At 37.1% G+C, this 17,131-nt stretch overlaps 1 protein-coding gene across 3 annotated transcripts in view; it reads right to left on the reverse strand.

Moving 5' to 3' along the window:
• The window catches only part of RALGAPB (Ral GTPase activating protein non-catalytic subunit beta), an 87,441-nt gene extending 80,174 nt beyond the window's left edge, over window positions 1–7,267 (reverse strand). For all 3 annotated transcript variants that reach the window (XM_063297257.1, XM_063297256.1, XM_063297255.1), the window contains exon 1: window positions 7,014–7,267. The gene's annotated coding sequence lies outside the window, so the exon portion shown is untranslated. The remainder of the gene's footprint in view (window positions 1–7,013) is intronic.
• Between the last annotated feature and the right edge of the window lie 9,864 nt (window positions 7,268–17,131).

Genomic DNA, 17,131 nt, shown 5'->3' on the forward strand with positions numbered 1-17,131 from the left:
ATGATCTGATGAGACCAAGGTTGAATTTTTTGGCCATAATTCCAGAAAGTATGTTTGGTGCAAAAACAACACTGTGCATCACCAAAAGTGCACCAGACCCACAGTGAAGCCTGGTGGGGGCAGCATGATGCTTTGGGGCTGCTTTTCTTCAGCTGGAACTGGGGCTTTAGTCAAGGTGGAGGGAATGATGAACAGTTCCACATATCAGTCAATTCTGGCACAAAACCTTCAGGCCTCTGCTAAAATGCTGAAGATGAGGAGGAATTTCACCTTTCAGCATGATAGAGACCCAAAGCATACCTCCAAATCAACAAAAGAATGGCTTCACCAGAAGACCAAAGTTTTGGAATGGTCCAGCCAGAGCCCTGACCTGAATCCAACTGAAAATCTGTGGGGTGACCTGATGAGGGCTGTGCACAGGAGATGCCCTCGCAACCTGGCAGATTTGGAGTGCTTCTGCAAGGAAGAGTGGGCAAAGATCCCCAAGGCAAGATGTGCCATGCTGATAGACTCCTACCCCAAAAGGCTGAACGCTGTCATAAAATCAAAAGGTGCTTCAACAAAGTATTAGTCTAAGGGTGTGCACACTTATGCAACCATGTTACTCCAGTTTTTTTATTTTTATTTTCCCCCCTAAAAGATTTCAGTTTGTTTTTCAGTTGAATTGTACAGCTTGTATGTTATATTAAAGGTGGAAAAAATTCTGAAGTGATTTATCTTGGTCTGATTTTTTAACAACTCAAAAACCTGGCATTTTAACAGGGGTGTGTAGACATTTTATATCCACTGTATTATCAGCAAACTGATGATACCTCACCCTATGGCAACGGATAACCTTACACAGCAGCTACATGTAGATGTTAAACAGGAGCAGAGAGAGTACCGAACCCTGCAGCACCACACATGATATGGACCAAGGGTGGGACCTCTCACTGGTATCTGCCCCATAGAAAAGAAGAGTACCAGCACAATACAGTGCTGCCCACTCCTACTCCATGGAGCCGATCCAGAAGGATACCTTGGTTGATGGTATTGAAGGCCACCAAAGGCCACCAAGAGGTCAAGCTAGAGCCAGGATGGATGCAGTACCTGCATCCCACTCCCACCAGAGGTCATCCAAAAGCTAAACCAAATGTATGTTTAATTGTATATTTTCCCATTCTGCAGTGTTATACAAGTGCCTTATGGAAAACAATACCAAATTGGCTTAGAAAGGGAAAATTTACATTTTAATATCTTAAAATATTGTATCTCAAAAAAATGATTTACCATTGTTACCTTATTTTGCCTTACTTATCCTTTCAAGTGCATCTAAAGATTGTAAAGTAGTAAACAAAGCAGACAGCTTCATAGAGAATAGGTTTTATAGGATTTATTTAGATTAGCTTTATAGCTTTCATGAGTTCTATGTCTACAATTTTATGTTATGTTAAATTTATTTACTTAATTCACCTCCCTTAATACATATGGTTTAGGATTATATACATATGGATGTATATTGTATTTTTCTTTCCTTTCTTTACCAGTCACCATAATAAAGCATTCATTCATTCATTCAATAAGGGTCAAAACCATAACATCTTCCAAATATAACATCTTCTACAGTTTTTAATGATGAAAATAAAATTGAAATTTGACTAAATAAGGAACCAAGTCCTGCCAATTGTGCCCACAGTAGTTTTTCAACTTGATCTCTTGGATGCCAAAATGAAATATAGGTCAAAATATATGCCCAATGATAAAGCTGAAAGTCAGAAAGTTTAAAGCCCCATATGGGGTTTATATGGTAGACATAATTTAGATAAAGAAAATCTAGGGGTTTGGCCTTCCCGTAAGAACTTTAATAACTTATCAATCCTCATATATCCTCATATATATATATATATATGTATGTATGTATGTATGTATGTATGTTTGTATACTGTATGTCTAATTTTTCCCATAAACTGACTAGGATTTTTAACTATTTAAATAATATTAATATGAGATTATTATATTTATATCTGCAAACAAAATTACCTTGGAATAATTATTCCAAGATATTTAAATGAATCTAAACACCAAGTAAAACAATGTTTACAGATCTCCATAGATATATCAGAGCTTACAGGATATATGAGACTTACTCTAGTTAACTGGGTAACCTAATAATGTAACCAACCATTTACTATAGTAATATATTTGGGTATATAATTTTCATAATTTAAAAAACAGTTTGTATTCAACCCCAGCCACTTCTATACCTAAAATATCCTATCACTACCTAATTACACAAGGAGATAATGGGCATCCTTGAAGATTCCAAGAAGTATCTTGATGAGGAAATAATTCCATTTGTACTGACACTGGCCAAAAAATTAGAGTATCACATTTTAATCCAATTAATGTTTGGCCAAGATATACTCCCAAAATTTTCACTGTACAAAGGCTTTTTCTGCATCCAAAAGACCCGATTTCAATTTTTCTCTAAAATAAGTATTAACAATATATCTAAGGTTTGTTGTCCCTTTATGAAACCAGATTGTTCAGGATCAACAATCAAATGTATTGTCTGTAATCTATGTGACAGGATTCACTGTCAAAATTTTGCATCAACATTTTAAAAGAAAATTGGACAATAGTTTGCATGGGCAGCAGAATGTTTGCTGGCCTTCAAAATCACAGCTATATAAGCTTCATAGAAGGAAGTAAAATAAAACTTTATTTTAAAAAGCATCATCAAAACTTCCAACAATGTAAGAGCAAAATCTGTGTTTCTTATACCACTGAAAAGGATAACCATCAGAACTGTGAAGTTTTCCTGTTTTCATAGATTTAATAGTATTCATTGTTTCCTGGAGACACAAAGCTATAGCTACAAAAATGATTTGGGCATGTATAATGTTCTATCTATCTATCTAAGAAAATAGTGTTTTTTGTTTAGTAATATTTGATTCAATATCACTAAGTATACAACTCTAAAAATTGCTGATTTTTTAGATCAGCACTTTAGCTTGAGCATTATTGATGGTACCGATGATATTCTTTAGTTTTGATGTTTCAAATGAGAGGCCAATAATTTACCAAGTCTTTCCGCCAGCTCCACAAATCATTACTTTATTTGATTCAATGAACATTTTACATTACGTACAGAAAGAGAATTAAGATTTAGTTCAGCAGACATAAAAGACAAATTATATTGTTCTGGTGTATGTTCTCTTCCATATCTACTCAAAAGTTCTTTAACTTTATTTCTGAAAAGTTGTTTAGGTGTTTTTATTCTTCTTCCATAAAACATATGCAAAAATACAATCACTAATATATATTTAAAGCATCCCAAACAATATCATTAAGTTTTCAGAACACTGATTTTATTTCAACATCTTCAGAATCGTATTCCATCTGTTTCTTTAATAAGAACACCAGTGAGATTATTTTTATAATAATTGATATCACTGGAGAGTGATCAAATACTGCAATAGAGCCAATATTACATTTGTCTATCTGTTCAAATAAGGGTTGAGATAGTAAAAATAATTGTTGGGAATAGGTTTCCTGAGGGAGTTTAAAAAGAAGGGTATTCCTGCTATAAAGGAATCATACATAGGAAGTTCTCAGTGGTCATGTTCTGTATTGTAGCTGTCCATCTTATTTGGAAGGAACAAGTAAGATGATCACAGCTCATCTTAGCATTCAGACAGATAAATGAGAGGAAATATTTCTTCTGGCCACAAACCCTTTATTATTTTAAATGTTAAAAGAAGCATTACAAAATATAGTAAAATCCTGTCAGATAGAAACCTGTGTAAACTCCAGTTTTTTCTCACCCAGTGACCCTGAGGTTGGAATTGTTAAACTGTTAGTCTTTATAAAAGTCTATGGAGAACATGTATTTACTTGACATTTCCAGGATAAATTCAATTCAGTTAATTTGTAATATTAACTGTTTTCTTTAAAAATGTGGTTAGTCCATACACAATGCACAGGTGATATTTTATGTCAGGTTACAGGGTACCTATAATCATCCAAATATTGCTGCACCACTAGCATCCTTCATCACTCATGCTGGCTGGAGCTGTGGGAGATATTTTCCAGTAATATTTGGTGGGACACAGATCTTGACTCCTGCTATATATTTACTGAAAACCAATCATCTCTCCATGATAAAGCAAAGTTCACATACAGCCACAACCCAAGAGGTTGCCTGGAGATATACACATAGTTCAGACGGAGAAGGGTCGTTTCATAGGCAGATTGGTTATGTGCCTTCAAATTGTTTTCGACTCTTAGTGACCACATAGATTTTCTCCTTATCCATCTCATAGATGGCCATTATAATACACACCTTGCTTCTTACTGCTTTTATTCTAATCATAAAGTGAACAAAATTTCAGTAGCACAAAATCCACAAATTGCATACTGTAGGTGCTCTTATCAAGAGAGGAAGATTCTCAAGTATTTAAATCCCCAAGCTCAAAAGTAAGTATCACAGATTGAACTACAACAAACTATGGATCAGTGTAATGTATGAGTCCAGTTTTAATGTTAGATTAGCTCTGGAAAACCAGCATCTAATTTCTGCTAAGTTACTATGAGCCTTGGGACAGTCATCTCTCAGCCAGTTTTCACAGCCATGTTGCAAGGCTAAGATGGAAAAGATGGATATGCAATCACCTTGAAGTCTTTAAAAGAAAGATTGAATATAAATTTAATTAAAAATCTAAAAAGAAACATCTATCAACTTATTCTAGGTTTAAGTTGGGTAAGTTTTTCAGATGACATTAAATTTACAACTGTACTGTATTATCTTGGGATGAATCATATATGCAAAGAAGCCCCTTTCACCGCCATTCAAGATCTGCATAGTTTGTTTCTCCTTTGCAAGCTAGTCCATGAAATGAAATGGTATTAGGGTGCTCAATTATACATTCTGTATTTTTGTATTTCCATATGACACAAAAAACTATATATAATCTTCAACAACCTTGTTTTCTTTTGGTTAATTTCACATATGAATGCATGAAATTACATTGCTTTAACAAAGCAGACAAATACTGTTATGTTCTTAAAACTGTGGTTTCCTACAAGTTTTCAGCAAAATGGGCCGTAGTTCAGAGAATATCAAAACGCAGTTAGAAAGCTGATAAACAAATCTATCCCTAAATAGCTTAGGAATCAGTATAAGAGAAAAGTGACATCAATGGCCATGTAAGATGGTCATCATACAAACCTTGAGCCTTTTTTTGCTAAGCATAAATTATCCTTTTTGCTAAGCATAAATTTTTGCTAAGCATAAAGTATTATGGTACAGATGCTGAAAGGCAACATTGCCTAAATTATAGTTGTTGCAAATAGGACCCCCAAGATTCTAAATCAAGAAACAGTGATAAATACTTCTGAAAGTTTTAAAACAGTGCAAAGAATATGCTAGAAATCATCCTTTTGAGTTAAATGAGTTTCAAGGCTGTACATAGTACAGATATCAGCATATTTGTACATGATCAATGCCTGGATAGAATATGTAATGTTCATAGATGAACAAGAATGGAGTGCTCTCACTGAAACAGTTTAAAGCAATTCAGTAGGGAAATCAAGAATTCAGTGAACTGCCTGCTTAGGGTTAGGGCATGATATAAAATAACAACAACAAAAGGAAACTTCCTCAGGTCAAGCTTGATTCCTGATGCTATGTAAACATGTTCATGTAGTTTTCTTTCCAACAGAATAAAAGGGGTATGCCATTAGCATCTTCAAGGATGATTTTTTTAAAAACTCCCCAGTCTACTCTATAGCCCTGGAATTTCCTGGTGGTCTCCCATCCAAGTACTAATCAGGTCCAATATTGCTCGGTTTTTTTTTGAGATCAGCTAAGTGCTGCCACCTGCTGTGGGTAAAACAACAAAACTTTTTCAATATAAGTTCTATCACTAGCTTCAGAAGGACTTAAATTTTCAGCAGATTTGGGGAAAAATAACATGAGTAAATTATAAACTAATTGTAAACTAAAGCTACTCCAATAAGTTAAGTAGTGCACTGTGGTAGGGCATTTTTGCCCCATACTTATCATTTCCACTTATCATTTCCACAGTGCTTCAGAGAACTTCTTGCACTTTGTATTTAATATACTCCTGAACCAAATCAGCATAACAAATTTCCCTTTTATAAACTTTGGAGAAGTACTAAAATAGCAGCTAATAAATTCAGGGCAGAGAGTAGATGAGAACATCATTCCTAATGGTGTTTCAGTTAGCCAATGCACTCTGTTAATGAGGACTATCAATAAAGATTCAATCAGCACCATCCCCACCTATAAATATGGGAAAGGAAAAGACATGCCTGACTAAAATCCGCTTACCAAAAACACAGGAAACTGGTGCCCTCCAGATAGTTTGAACAACAGCTCCCACAATCCTTTGCTACTCGCCATACTAACTGGGACTGATGGGAGATGAAGTCCAAAACATCTGGAGGGCATTTGATTGCCTTTCTCATCTTACATATGTCTGAGCTTAGAGTACCGAGACCATAGTTCGTTCTTCATCGGTCAGCCTCTGCTCTACAGGTTGCTTGCTCCGAGTAGCAGCAACCAAACCGAGCGCAATCGCTTACTGAGATCGTTGAGGTGGGAAAGCTTCGGAACGGAAAGTGCTCGGCCCAGATATGGCCTAGCTCCAGCTTCCCGCGCCCTAAGTTCATGGAAAGTAAGACTGGCTCATTTCCCTCAGGGAGCACTTTTCGCTAGCACCGGCCCCACCCAAGCGCGCCAGGAGTCGCCGCTTCCCCACCTCACACACATCCCGGTGCCTCAGCGCCATGAACAGGCAGCCCCGCGGAAGAGGAGAGGCGCCTAGGGGTTTTCGCCAGGATTAATCTTTCAAAAAAGGAATTCGGCGTCAACGCCTCCAGTCCTAGAAGAAAAGAAGGGGCCAGAATGCAGCGCAGAGGTCAGAGCCGGGTGATGAAGGGCCCGGCAAAGCAAAGGCGGCCCACGACTTCTGGGTGTAGTCAGCGGGCAGAGGACCCGTCGCGCTTACCTGCACCGAGACGACCGGCTGACATGTCTGGGGTAAAGGCAGCCGCTACGCCCTCAAGCTCCCGGCTCCATAGCGCCCGCCGTGAGTGAGGGGAAAGAGAAATTGAACGCTCCGCTCAGGTCTCTCTGGACACTTCCGGCCGTGTTAAAAAACTCACGCCCGAAAACCCGACATTCATCCCACACAACACGCACGCGCCTTGACAACATTCCCTGCCGTGCGAAAGAAGTTCTTTCTACCCTCGACGCTCGTTCTCAGCCGGAAGTACGTATGAGCGTGACATTTCCCTTAGAAGGCGGGGAGGAGGAGGATTTTGAAAGTTTTGCGCTGTACGCATACGCCGTTCACTTTGCTCGGCCCTCTTCCTTATCCCCTGGATATCGCATTTAAAGGAGCCGGATTTGTTTTGACGAATCTTGATGCCTATGGCTGCCGCTCCTCACTCTCCCCGCAAAAAGTCACTGACGTTAAATTCCCAACCATGGAATCGTGTCACCACAAGCAGGGTCCAGTGCTGACTACGGATAACGGGGACCTGCTGCCCAACACATCTGGAGAGGTCTAGGTTGGGGAAAACGCACTGCATTATAATAAGCGGAAGACAGACCAACGGCCTGACTCCACTGTCACTCTTGTCACAGTTTAGTGCAGCGTTTCTCAACCTCAGCAACTTTAAAGTTAAGATTTGTGGACTTCAACTCCCAGAATTCCTCTGCAAGCCATGGGAAATGCCACCCGCACAAAGAGAATTTCCACTGGAGGAAGAGAACGAAGTGACTGTCCAAGCCTCCTCCATCATGTCTATAAGAGCTACTTTATCTTCTTTACTAGTGCAGGTAGGAACATGGGCTTGTTCCCCTACACAAAAGAAACTGGAAGATGCCACCTCAAGCAGTTGATTTAAGGTATCTTAAAACATGAATATATGTTAATTCCCAAGGATTTTTTCCCTAGGACTAGCCCTACCCTTGAGTTAATACATACCAACAGCCATTGAGATTATTTGAGTTATGAACTCCTGGACAATAGTAGTTTAAAGCAGTAAAAGTTATTTGGTATGCACCTTCATTATTAACAAATTTCTTAAAGAGAGGGTTACCATCACAGTGTATCAAGGATTAATTTCAGTAGCATTCAGTAGCAATAATAATGCTAACTTGCACTGACTCTGATTTGATCCTTTCTTGCTTAGGCAAGAAAGTTAATGAAGAGTGATTTCTAGCAATGTCTGTTGTTAAAGTTTGAAGAGGGTGAACCTAAACTTAAAACAAGGGAACAGTTAGAGTGGGAAGGTTTTACATGTCATTGCTTTACATATGCACAGCTGTCAGAACATTTTAAAGTGGATAAAAAGAATTTTAAATTTGTAAATGAAACAACTCAATTTGAAATGGCACTTTGCATAAATTATCATGTTATTACAAAGATGTATAAGATGTTGTTACAAATGAATTTAGAAGAAGAATAAGTTAAAGAATGTATGATTAAATGGGCTAAGACTTTTGGATGTAATATTATGTTGGAGCAATGGGAGGACATGTGGAATAAAGGTTTGAAATTTACTTTTAATCATAATTTAAAAGAGAATTTTTATAAAATGATGTATCGTTGGTATCTAACTCCTGGTAAGTTGTCAAAAATATATGATGGAGTGACAAATATCTGTTGGAAATGTTCTCAGGGTGAAGGAACTGTTTACCATCTTTGGTGGACGTGTGAGAAGGCCAAAACATTGTGGGACCAAATACGTGTTAATATACAAAAGATTCTTAAAGTGGACTTACCAAAAAAAAACCCCAGAACTGCTTCTCTTGGGACTGATGGAGAAACAGCATGAGCAACAACATGGGACTTTACTTTTATATACGATTACAGCAGCAAGACTTTTATATGCAGAAAGATGGAAAGATCTACAAATTCCCACAGTGGAGGACTGGATTATTAAACTGATGGAATTGGCCCAAATGGCCAAGTTAACAGCACTGATAAGAGAAAATATCGTTTCTGGATTTGTTTCTACTTGGCAACCACATTTAGACTATTTGCTTGTGTCAGAAAAAAACGAAGCTTTAATCTTGGGTTTTAATAATTAAAAGGTTTGATTTTATAGAAATAATGTTACTAAGGTTTAACTATTGGTGATTATTTTTGTAATTGCACTTATATCTGTATTGGAGAAAGTTGGAAGTCACTTTCCTTTTCTCTTTCTAACTTCGCACTTTTATAGTTTTTCTTTAGGTCTATACTCTGTCTTTTCTATACTCTATTTTGTATTTTAACAATCTTTGAAAAAAAATAAAGTCCTATGGACTGGGGGAGGGACAAGTGGGTCTTTAGTGAAATGCAAACATAGGTAATTAATAGAGTCACATATGTGAGATGGGTGGCTATATAAATTTACCAAATGAAATAAATATTTGAAGAAAAATTAATGTTATCTGGTAACCACAATTAATCATTTTCCTGACATTATAATTCATTTTTCTGACATAAATTTTGACTGAGGGCTCAAATGATGCAAAAATATAGTTAATATTAATTGTAGAGTTCAGTTTCATTTAAGTACATTCTCTGACTTACCTGCCATGTTCAAAATTGGATTTGCTACTTCAGGAGGACTATAAATTTGCTGTTATAAAACAGGTAATAAATGCTTATTACCACTTTAAGCACATTCATGTCAAGTAAGGCAGTTTTAATTCTTCATATATTCATAATAAAAGTAAAACATTTCAGTTATTGTGTGAGAAAATATATTAAAAGAGAATAAAGACATTGAACAAAGTAAAATCCTACTCAGAACTACCAACTGGATTTAGTAGAACTTTTTCCTAATGTACCAGTCCTATACTGATAGAGGATTGTAGCACAGGCTTCAATTTTCAGTACTTAATACATTATGTTAAGCCATAAAGGTCACTTAATTGGTGAAAATACCTGTACACAATTGCTGATTCAACCTGCGGTTGCAGATAATGGGACTGTCATTTCCTCTGTGTGAAAGAAGCTAGCTAATAAGGAAATTACTTAACTAAAAATAAACCCTGGCTTTGTAAATAAAGTCAGATTTCCACATTCTTATCACCTTTGAAGCTTGGCTAAACAAACCATGAATTGCACATAGCTTCATCCATTTAGTATTAATAAGTGGGGCAGGAACATATGCTTATCTGAAAGACTGATCCACAAGTGTCTAACCATGCAAAATGAAATTGCCAATAATTCAATCAGTTATGGTTTCTTTGGATAACTCACCAGCACTAACTGGAAAGCAGTGTTTCAAAGTAGTATCCCTCTTTATAGAACTCTGCACTCTATAGTCTTCCCTAGATTCTTCTATGATTCTGTGTTAATTTCAAAGATTAAAAGTAAACTTTGCATGGATGTAACACTGATTCTACATATCAGAGAGGGCTGTATTAGCTCTGTGTAAACAGTCTTTCCCTTAATACCTTATTGATACTGTTTTGTTCTGAAGGATTAAGGGTAAATCCTTGCTGTCTTGTTTTCCAATAAGCCCTTGATGAGCTCTCCCCTTTCATGTGCCTAAATTTATATCAGATTATAAATCAATAGTACTGTTAGTTGTAACAAGCAAGTATGTACCAGATCTGCATAAGCAAGTACAGTACTTCCCATTTTTCTTGACCATTTCTTGGATATAATCTTTAATTCAGCAGTGAATTTACCCTTTCCTTTTTGCATCAACAAATTTACAAATTTTTGACAGGAAATTACAAGCCCCTGTCAGTTAAACCATTGTCAGTCTGGAAATTACAAGATTGTGCCAGCTAAACCAAGCAAAGCTGGTTTAGTTTCACGAAACCCTACCACTTAAGCTAGCTGCTGCCTATTACAGCAATGTTTTGCTAGAAAAATCATAAATCTTTTATGAACTAAGGCAGAATTTATGAAAGCACACCTCTCTATCAGTGTTCGTGGCATGAAATCTGAAGACCAAGCTACTTTAATAACTATACGTGCTATTTGTTTGTTAGGTTTATATTCTACTTTTCCTCCACAATTACTTAGGTTTACAACAAGCCTCTGCAAGGTATAAACCAATGTTTGTCATGCAAAAGTATTTGTGGTATAAAAGCAAAAAATTTATTTGAGCTAAACCTGTATTTGCTGTATTAAATTAACCAGTATATAGTATATGACTTTTCTTTCTCCCTTTCTAACAAACATGCAAACTAGTCATTCAAACCACTGATGCACTTTCTGGCCATTTTCAGTAGGCAGGAAGGGAAAGGGAGCATTGTTCCCAGAGCCTAATGTTATAAAGCACTGCCCATTCCTCCTCCTTGGACCATTACCAACTCTCGGTGTTGCTCAAATCCTGGATATATCAAGTAGTTTTTCCTTCTAGCCACTTTAATTTTTAAAAAATCAGACATTTTTATCTTAATATACTGAGCCATATTGCTGTAATGTGGCCATGTAGAATGAAAGGAAATCAAGGTGGTTTGGTGAGCATTCCCTAATCTAATACTCTCCAGATTTGTTGGGATGGCAGTTTCAAGAATTCCAGGCTGTGTGACTGTTCAAAGCATTTGGAGGAAGCTAAGCTGGAAAAGCTGTGTTAGCTAAAACAGAACATCTCAAGATACCAGGGAAATGTGAGTAGACATACTGGTATACACCTGTGAGTCAAGCTCAGCTTCTGATGACACATTCATTCCTTTGAAAACAGTATGGAAGTGGCTTACTGTTGCCTTCTTCTGGCAGGTTTATTTGACTATCAGTAGAACTGCAGGTAGGAATTTCTAATCAGAAAGATGTGGGGGTAGGGTGTTAAACTAATTTGGATACCCCATATTTAGGCCTCTGAAGACCAATGTATGAAAAATGATCCAAAGATATCAAGATTTAAGCGTTATTCTATTGGTATTTGCTGTTCATAAATGTTATCTAAGGAAACTGCACGTGTACTTTATAACTACAAGACCTGATTGTGCTTAGTGACTTCTGGTGTACACTAAGATAGAACTTTCAGCTCACCCACTATCCTCCTTATGCTGTGACTTTATGAATTTGCATCTTATTATTTAGTTAGGAAGTAGACTAATGAATAATTCAGAATAATGAACACTGGAAAAATAAAATCTCTGTGATTATGTGCCATCAAGTCATTTTTGACTCCTAGCTACCACATAGATAGATTTTCTTCATGAAAAATCTCTGTAGAATCTTATATAATCTAAGATCTCCATAAAGCTTTGACTGAAAAATACTGCATTTAAATTTAGGTAGGTTACACCTGTATTTTAGAACAGTTACCAGGCACTAGATGGCACTGGTTACCTGATCATAGAATTATCCTAGATTTCAAATTCTTTAAAAAAAAATCCTGGGAAAGAAGGTAGTGATAAATTTAAACAAGATCATGAATGATAAGAATATTTCTGTGACAAAAGTGCTCAGGATAGCTAAGCAATGGTCTTTCAAGTGATAATGTTGGAATGTGCAAGCTAACTATATATAACTATCACTTGGGGCAGAGAGGGGAATAGTTCCACGTGGGGATGGCTGGTATCTTAGACCACTTCTCCCACATACGGGTTGTATTATATTCTTCTGCCATCTGGACTTTATTTTTATTCTTATTTTTACTCTTATTTTTATTTATTAAGAGTAATATTATATTTATATATCGTATTTTTACTGTATGTTTGTCATTTTAATCGATTATTATATTGTAAACTGCCCAGAGTCCCCTGATGGGAGGAAATGGGCAGGGACTAGATAGATAGATAGACAGACAGACAGACAGACAGACAGGAACAACAATAGAATGAAGGCAAGCCCTTTCAAATTATGGATTTAGAGACAGATACTAAAAGTACCATGGACTAGAAAAAGAACCAGTAATTCTTTGGAAGAATTTAAAAATTGGAGGAAATTAAAACTGACTTCTCCCTTGAGGTGATCAGTAAGCAGAAAGTCCTGTTTGGATACGTGATCCAAGAAGACGATGACCTAGAAAAAGATTGGCAAGGTTGAAGGAAGTAAAAGAAGGGAAAGACAACAGTTAAAGCAATAGGAAAGATCAGAGAGATTACTAGATTTTCCATAAAAGAGCTAGAGGTTATCCCAGGAAACTGGTTGAGATGGAAGCATTTGTCTGCTTCGATACCAGGGGTTGGCCCAACTTGGTGGCACCTAACTGATCATGGAAATTTGATTGAAAATAAAAGTAGAACAAAATAGTAAATGTGATGAATTTGTAAAAAATGTATAATGTTCATTTTGCAAAAGAAAAATCACAGCACTGCATTTCAAATTACCACCCTCTCCATGCTTTCTCAAGTGCTAGACTATTTTGTTTTTTTCTGAATCAGTATCTTTGTGAAGAAATTTACACTGGAAACTCATTTTCCCTCACATAGCATTTATTTATCTATAAATATATAGCTTATGTGTGGGAAAACAAGCAAACAGCACTGAATCAAAAACTGCTAGTCTCTTAAGGAGCATCAACTTCCAAAACAGGCAGCAAGCTAAAATCCACCCTGTCATCATGGCCACAATAAAGCTACTTGAACTATTTATTTCCAGCTCACCTTCAAACATGCAATTGGTAATAGCTTCAGTCATCAAAAGCCTTTGAAACACAATACTTACCCATCGTCTGAGTGGCCTAGCGCAAGGGTTTTCAAACTTTTTCAGGCCACACAACTTGCTAGTAAAAAAAAAATTCCCGGAAACCCCTGCTGAGTCCCTCTCAGACACAGAGTAATGAGTTATCATGAGCACAAATGCCCCTGGAGAGAGACTTCTGAATGTCAGCTGACAACCCCATTCTTTCTGCTGTAACTTCGAAAAAATGTTATGGACACCACCAATCAGCCTGCTTTCATGTAACACTGCCCGCCCCCCCAGTCTCTTACAGATTAGGATTAGGGAAGGGAAAGGTTTAACTTCATCCTCTAACCTAGCAATAGATTTATTGGGAGAAGCTTTTTCCTCTCCCTCTCAGTAATCTTGAACAAGAATAGGGAAAAGAGATAGGGAGGAGGAAAGAGGTTGGCTGAGTAGATGGATCCATGCCCACCTATTTATTTTATTTATAGCTCACCTTTCCACATCATGACTGTCCCACTTACTACTATTTGGACCCATACATTTAAAGACTAACTTTAGAGAAGTTTATCTTTTATTTGCAAACACAGCAAGAAGAATTTTGAAGAAATAAATGTAAACTGACCAGTTGCAAAAGTCAGACTGGAAATATGTTTTAATAGAGATTTGTCAAATAATTCATTTTTTATTACATGTTCCAATGCACATCAGAAATAGAAATAATATGCAGTCAACAGAACAAAGGAACTAGAATTGGTATGTTCTTCTATCAAGATATACACTGAGAAAGCAAGATGAATTGTTTTTAATTTACCTAAAGAGAGGAAATTAATTTGAATTAACTAGACCTAAACAACACAGAACCCAGAAGTAATATTTTCATCTCCAAAACTGGATTATAACCTTTTCATGCTAAAGCCCTTTATTTAAATCTTTTTGCTGAAATATGACAAATGTCAGATCTGTTATATGTGGGTTGAATGACAAGTAATGCTTTCAATGTTATAAATTGCCAAGAGATGGCAGTACTGATGCACTAGAAGCTCTGATGTGTTCCTTAGCACGTTCTTTCATTTCAATTGGGAAGAAACTGCTGTGAGAAAAGGTTGCATTGTTATTTGTGAAATGGAAGTCTGCAGTAAGTACTCAGCAATGTGCTTTAAGCATTGTGCCATGATTGAATTTTTGAGTGCCAAAAGAGTCCCTCCAATTGAAATTCACTGCTGAATCAGGTTGTTTATGTAATGACTGTGTTGATATAGGTGCTGTGCATTGCTAGGTCAAAAAATGTAAAGATGGTAGACCTGAAAGAGCTGATCTGTATGATCAAGAACGAGGTGAACAACCTGTGTCAATAACTGACAAGTTTCACATGGTAAAGGTTAATGAACTGATTAACTGACGGATCACTCAAAGAGAAACTGCTCTCAAACTTAGCATTTCACAGGAACAAATAAGTTACATTATCGATATTCAATACTGGAAGATTTGTGCAAGATGGGTTCCTTGCATGCTAACAGCAGAGATAAAAACTTCAAAAATTAAAGTTTGACAGCAATTATTGTCCCACTATGAAAATGAAGGTGAGGAATTTCTTTACAGCATTGTGACAGTCAGTGAAACATGGGCTCATCATTGTGACCCAGCAATGAAGCATCAGTCCACTGAATATCATCACAAAGCTTCATCTGTGGAAAAAAAAGTTGAATCCCAGGCCTCAGCAGGAAAACTCATGGTTGCAGTTTTTTGGAATGCAGCTGGTATTTTTCACATGGATTTCCTTGAATATGGTACCACAATCATTCCGAGCTCTACACTGTAACCCCAAAACTTTGAAACAGTGATTAAGCAGCATTTGGAAGCACAAGAAGGACATTTTGCTGCAACATGACAATGCTAGGCCTCACACCTCACAACCCAGCCAAGATGCAATTGCAAAGTTGAATCTCACAGTCTTACCACATCCGCCATACTGTCCAGACTTCATGCCATGCGATTTCCAACTTTTTCCAAAATAGAAGAAATACATTTGTGGGCATCTGTTTGATTCAAATGAAGAGATGAAAAGGCCTGTGAGGACCTGGTTGAAGAAACAAAATGTAAAGTTCTTTTGTGATGACTTTAAGAAGTGTATTCATCTTTGGCAGAAGTATGTAGCAAATAGTGGTAATTACATGGAGATATAAATACAGATAACAAAAGAGCTCATTTCAAGAGTTATTTTCCTGTTTCATTTATTTTAATATCCTTATTTAAACTAAAGCTATAGAGGTGGAGGATTATTTTTCATTGAACCCTTAGCAGTTCGAAAACATGCAAATGTGAGTAGATTAATAGGTACCGCTTCGGCAGGCAGGTAACGGCATTCTGTTCAGTCATGCCAGCCACATGACCACGGAAGTGTCTACGGACAAATGCCGGCTCTTCGGCTTTGAAACGTGCACCGCCCCCTAGAGTCGGACACGACTGGACTTAATGTCAAGGGAAACCTTTACCTTTACCTTTACCTTTACCTTTACCTTTACCGTAGCATTTTGGAATCACCCAAGGTCAGCCAGGTGCAATACTCTAAATAAATAATTTTAAAGTAAATTTATTTATTTACATAGATTTGTACATATTTACACAGATTTAAAGGCCTGTGAGGACCTGGTTGAAGAAACAAAATGTAAAGAATATCATGTTTGGCTGTGAATGAAATAAAGACTCCTTTAAGTCACACTGTAGTTTTGGTTAATTTAATAGAAAGTATTTAGATCTGGGAGAGGGACGCGGTGGCGCTGCGGGTTAAACCGCTGAGCTGTCGATCCGAAGGTCGGCGGTTCGAAACCGCGCGGCGGGGTGAGCTCCCGTTGTTAATCCCAGCTCCTGCTCACCTAGCAGTTCGAAAACATGCAAATGTGAGTAGATCAATAGGTACCGCTTCGGCGGGAAGGTAACGGCGTTCCGAGTCGTCATGCTGGCCACATGACCCGGAAGTGTCTATGACAACGCCGGCTCCAAGGCTTAGAAACGGAGATGAGCACCGCCCCCTAGAGTCGGATTCGACTGGACTTTACGTCAAGGGAAACCTTTACCTTTACTATTTAGATCTGGGAGGGGCCACACAGTTTCATACGTATTTAAATGGTAATTTGCTAGATGCATATACCACCTTTCTTACATAGCTCAAGGCAGTGTATATAGTACTGTTTTTCTTTTCCAACAATGCCATGGGGTAAATTAGGCTGAGAGATAGCAACTGAACCAGAATTATCCAATGAGCTTCCATGGGTGAGAGTGAGTTTGAATCTGGACATATCTATTACACTGACGTTAAAATTCATCTTTAATCTCAACTTTGCTGGGTTAAAAAAGAAAAAAAATCCACTTGCTCTTGCATAATAATCTTCTGTAATAATACCAATTATAAAGTTCACATATGATTCATATTATTTTGCTATGGTCCTCTTCCCATATATTCCCTTAATATGAAGCATGGCTAGGATGATATATCATGCTAAAGAATTATTTGCTTAACAATGGTTTGTTGA

This window comes from Candoia aspera, chromosome 3 (genome assembly GCF_035149785.1).
Source record: "Candoia aspera isolate rCanAsp1 chromosome 3, rCanAsp1.hap2, whole genome shotgun sequence".
NCBI lineage: Eukaryota > Metazoa > Chordata > Lepidosauria > Squamata > Boidae > Candoia > Candoia aspera.